This window comes from Lepisma saccharinum, chromosome 6, assembly GCF_977018435.1.
Source record: "Lepisma saccharinum chromosome 6, izLepSacc3.1, whole genome shotgun sequence".
In the NCBI taxonomy this organism is placed as follows: Eukaryota; Metazoa; Arthropoda; class Insecta; order Zygentoma; family Lepismatidae; genus Lepisma; species Lepisma saccharinum.
In genome coordinates this window covers 6,925,357-6,931,414 of record NC_139234.1, presented here as the reverse complement: position 1 = coordinate 6,931,414, position 6,058 = coordinate 6,925,357, and positions in this window count along the sequence as shown.

Here is a 6,058-nt window from a genome sequence, read left to right as displayed (position 1 = left end):
TCGACACAAACATATCAGTATTATCAATTGTTGCAAGTAGAAAACTACACCAATCACATTATTACATTGTTGCCTTTGATCCATAATTGCATTATGATTGAAAAATGCAGGACGAAGATCCTGTCTTGTGAACAACACAGTTTCGTTCACTATTCATATCTTACTTTAAACAAAAAAAAACAAAAAACAATGAAGTATTGTATATTAAAACTAGTTCATGGTAACATCAAAATAAATTAAATGTACATTAAATGTAAATATAATTCTTCTTGTATGAATGTAATTGTAACTTTTAAATTACAAATAAATGATTGAAGAAGGGAACGTGTGTTCTGAAACATTACATAAAGATACATTTTAATTTGCATAGAGGAAAGTGTAAACCAATGTGTATACTCTGCTAGTTCCAATGATGCTTGGAAATAAGACTACACAAAATGTAAAATGAATTAGCAATTGTGTACAGTTTCAAATCTTTATAATTTCAGCTAATGTTCATTTGCAAATTTTTATTATCATTAGCAAGATCCCAAAACAACAAACACACTATAACTGAGTGACGACTAATGCAAACTCATACATACTGCAAATGTAATAAAACTTGTGCAAAGTAAAATTATTTCTTCACTCCTGTTTTTGAAACTGAGGGGGCAGGCATCTATCTAGAAATTTATTTTACGAGGGTCCAAGTATTTCATATATATTAATAATAGTAATGATAATTATTATAAATACATGAATAAGTAAAAAGCATCGAGTAATTATTGAGCTTTACTGCTTTTCTTCTACGGTAATTAATGTCAAAATACGCAAGATTTATATATGTTAAATGAAGTCTGGTCATTTTCATGAATATTATTATCATTATTTAAATTTTTGTAAGAACTGTTAATACAAAACTGATTCAGATGAAACAATAAACAGTAGTTTCCTTTTCAAAATTTACTACCTGGGAACTCCTTCTTTGGGATGGGCCAGGCCTCTTTAAATACAGCTGATGAAAGGACACACAAACTGGAACCTCAGCGGTGAGATTGTGAGTGAACGGCAGAGAAGGGGAGAAAGCAAGTGGGCTGAGCACAGCAGTGCAAACATTTGGTAGCTGCAGCCATTATACCCCCTCCATGGACTCACTTACAGAGCCCTGTAAGATTCCCCGGACAGAGCACAAAGCACTACTACTTTGTATTCCTTGACTGGACCTTGGACAAACTCTTCAAAAAGTCATATCGATACAAGTAACTTAAGCTGTTGCAAATACTATGGCTCTATGAGGTTTTATTAATGCAAAATGTTAAACTGAGAAAGTATACAATTTGTAAGAAGCACAATCGCTAATAAATTCTCATTTGATTTTTATTAGAGGAAAATAATTGGACAATAAGTGCACCTCCCATATTTAATAATTGCTCTTACTGGAAGACTAACATCGACTGGTGAAAAAGAGGCACCGGTTAAGAAAAGTGGAAACTCGTTCTGAAGCATGAAAAAGCAATCTAGCAAAGTCACACGTCTGCAATATCTTCACTTATATAAAAATAAATTACAATAAGCACCATATACCTTGTGTGTTTGCCATACAGGTATCCCCGCATGAATAACATGAATGCAGAGGCCTTGAACATCTGAACCACGCGGAGGGACAAATAACACATAGCTCTTCTATGTATACTTGCCGAGTATTTGAATTTTTGTCTATGTTATTTACCATTTCTGCCACTTTTATCTAATCACAACAGTGACAGGCTTCTTGAAAATCTATACCCTAGGTTTATAGGCAATGCTGTACTATCCTATAAATACGGATAGTCTGAATATCTGATCTTTTGGGTAATTCAGATATCTGCCATTATTATATTAAAGTCATTTGATTTAAGGTGAAGAGGGACAATTATGCACCAGGCATGCATTTATTCCAATATCGTCGGAATGAGCAATGCTACTAAAAAGATCTCCGCTAGAAATGAAGAGTATGAATTTCTCCCCATGTGGCAAGTGGAAGCGGTTTCCTAAGTTGATTATTAAGCCTTATACGATTTTTGAAAAATATGATGAATTAGTATTTACCGAATCCCATGTATTCCTTATGGGACATCAACTTCAACTTCAAGTTACGGCTCATCAAAGGGGAGTTTCGACTTTTCCTACTACTATGACATAGTTCAACGTGTCCTTTTTCCGTCCATGTACTTTTCTACGTCATCGGATGTTTGATATTCCCGAGAGAACGAATAAAATAATGGTCCCATAAGCCTAGTGCATTTCTCCTTGCCTCCTACGGCCATCCTGGCAGTGTTGCCAAACCTGATGTGCATAATAGAGCTAAATTTCACCATTAATATAGCTAAAGAGGACTTTCAAGGAGCTAGATTAACTAAGGCTGCATAAAGTGCCTACTAGGGTAATTTTAGTTGTCAGAGGGGTGGGGGTGCTGCTATTACAGTTAGCTTTAAAGTGATGGCAATTTATTCTTAGCTTTCACCGCCTAGATTTGGTGGCATCACCCATCTCAATAATCCAATGATGTTAATATAAAATTGAAAATAAAGGGTTCCCGGATAAAAAAATTGTCATCTTCATCTTAGCCACAACGCTATATATAAAAATACATGGGGAGGAAAGAAGAGGTGGGTGATGCAGCCTATAGCTATACAAATATCACGTCACGTGCAAAATGTACACTCATGGCAAAAGTTGGTATTTATGGGCCAGAGCCAATGGTGGCATCATAGTGGGGCAGAGGTTGGGTGCCACAGTTCACAGTCAAACGAGTGCACGAAAGAGCCAGATCTGGCTCCAAAAGAGCAAAGTTGGCAACAGTGATCAGCAGCTGCCCCAGCGAGAAAGACCTAGGGGAAATTGTCCCTCCTCGCCTTAAGGTAATCCAGGTATCTCAATATTTGGGAAATTCAGATAATAGAACATTTTGTGGTGATCCCTGTTACAAATCTGGAAACTGCAAATGGAATCCACATGATTTCCCTGAATGTCAACAGAATTTCATTTGATTTTTGATATTTAGCATTGCTTTTCTGTCACTTATGACTAATCACGATGATGAGGATGATATTACTGAAGGGACCCTCGTGAAGAACTCGGATGTCCCAAGTCGTGATTCAAAGCTGGCATGTCAACAGAACTAAGGTCTTATCACACTGATGTGACAAGTCCAATGAAAATGCGGGCATGTGCAGGATGTTATACTGCTATGGTGTGAAATGCCGAACTGATAATACATGGGGGCTTCACACAATAAAAATGCATTCATTGTGCATCCGAGGTGACACGTGTCATTCTCGTCAGAAAACTGCCTAAATGACCCCAAAGTCTAGAAGGCAACATAATAGAAAATTTGCTACTCAGCAGAACCTTTTGCAATACTCATATGTTAACACCATAGTTATCATTTCTCAAGGGCTTGTGGCATCAAAACAAGGGATGAATAAGTAAAACATTACCGACATTCATGTTCACTACACACTGTGAATGTTCGCCACTTGTACAGTGACACCTTGTTTGCAATATTTTTATCACATTTCTACATGGTGAAATGCTGAGTTACAGCTTTGACAAATTATATTGTATTTTATAGACATAACTTAAATTGCATTTCTAGCAGTTTTTAGAGAAAGATGTTCACTTACGGAGATTTCACACCAAAGTGACACACATGATGTCCCCTAGTAGAGTGACATTCCACTTGGAGACAAACTTTAAGAAGTAAATGCAATCTTTCATACTCAGGGTACCCATTAATTTTCTCAAAACATTTGAAGGCAATTTTAAAATACATTTCCACACCATAGTGTACTGTTTTAACGTGCCAATAATGATGCGAGATTTCATGTTGCTTGTCACTTAAGCACTAACGAATGAACTGGGAGGCTTGTGTCTTCTCACTGTGGTGTGAAGCAAGTGTTGTATGTCACTTGTCAATTCGGAATGAAAGTTCCCTTAACCCTAGAACACTACCTTACGTAACATCTACCTATGCTTTGTGCTCAAATCCCTCCCCTACCTCCCACCCACTCACCCCTCTGCCTAGCAGGGGCTCAAGTTGTCTGTCGGACATAAGGCAGCACTGAGGTAAGGAGGGTGCAAGTGCTGATCATCTTGATTTGGTTTCTTATGTTGTGCACTGTATGTAAATTTTATGTAGCTGTAGTAAAATGAGAAAAATCTTTCACATAATTTTGGCATTTGTAAATTCAATTTGGATACTTACATTTTGAAAACGAAAGTTTAGAAGCATGCACTATTTTCTTGTAAGACTTTAAAATTACATTTGTTCCTTATTTACAGCGTTATGAATATTATTATTGTTTGCTTTTCATTTTTCGAACTTTTTGCCTTCATTCTTAATGTACGAACGGGCTTGAAAAGCAAGACCTTCTCTTCAAATATTCTATGTTTAATAAAACCATGTTTATACATTTTAAAATGAAGAATAAAACTCAATATAAGGAAAAATAAACAAAATAATGTTCACAATGAATAGAAATTTGTTTTCTTGATGTAGAGGTTGTTATAAAAATCGATTCCTTCATGTACGTAAAATGTATGTAGCGCTAGTTGCACTGCAATATTGGAACACGGTAGTGTTCTAGAGTTAATGGTAAACTGTACTTACAATTCAAAATAAATGAACAAAAACTATATTAAAAAAAAAAAGCATTTTTAGCAATTAGCCTCAAATGGCAGAAAAGCAACGTAAATTAACCTAACTCATTCAATCAATGAATATAGAATACCTCTCATCAAGAAACTGGTTCAAGAAAACAGTGAAATTTATTTTCTCACAAATTCTGGCAAGTACAAATCCCACTTAATTTTCCATGACTTTCTCAGGCTTTCCAAGTCAGTGGAAACCCTATTGGAGTGGTGTGGTACACCGTAGATATTACTTGTGACTTGGGTGACAGTCGGATGAGACAGTTTTTTTCTTTAGCTTGCGATGTCACTTCAGTCACATATGCTCGCTGAATGATTTACCCCAACGAGCTGTATATAGACTACTTGAACTCTGTTGTCAGGCATTGATTGGAAAACACATTAAACAGTGGTGTACGCTGAGTTCAAGAACTGGGCTATCTCACAATACTGTTGTGTTTAGAATTGCAAAAAAAATTCTGAAAGGGGGAAGGTTCTTCCTTCTTTAACGTTTTTAAGATTCATAAATGAAACCAGCAATCACATAGTTATAACTGATATTATTATTGACCCATGCTTATAAATGTGGAAACATCAGTCAACAGAAGGAATGAGATATATGTTTAACAGAATGAGTAACGAGGAAATACGAAACAAGATTATTTACATTAAATTATCTACCTTGACAAAACAATACCGAATACAAAAAAAAATCATGGTACTATTTAAGGCTAGGTTTGAACCACCTGTGCTGTTATAATAGTTTCAATGATTACATTTTTCTGAAGACAAATTGATTTTAGACTATGGTTTCATCTTACTTGTTTATGTGTTGAAAGATAGAAACATTTTCACATTTCGAATAACTTGAACCTAAAATAAGAGCCAACAAAATTTTCTTGTTTTAGCCTTCATCTAAAATTTATTACGCTTCGCAGATAGCTCCTGACATTAAATTTCCTTCAACTTAACCCTACCTTGAAAAACCTTGCATAGTATGTACATTACGTCTTTATTTTTACCATCTAAATCACCTGCCAAAAAGGAATACATGAAATAAAGGAATTTTATGGTGCATTAATGATTCTGAAACCATGGCAATTTTTTCTCGACTGTTCAATGTTTCAGAGCTTAAATACTATGTCCTTTTGGTATTAACAGTTCTGTTTGACTCTTGGCCGGACAGAGTTTGCGTTTTAAGTCCACTTTGTGCACAGAAAGGCTAATCGGGACTGGACCTACAGTTTAAAGTGTAACCACTGTACAATGTGCTCCCACTAGGTATTGAACCCAGAACCAAGCTGGAATTCACCATCATGTAAAGGGGGCTGTTACGACCAATGTAGGAAATGCCTTGCAAACCTTTGTGTTATCAACGATTGTAACTTATGACTTGGGTGTGAAAATC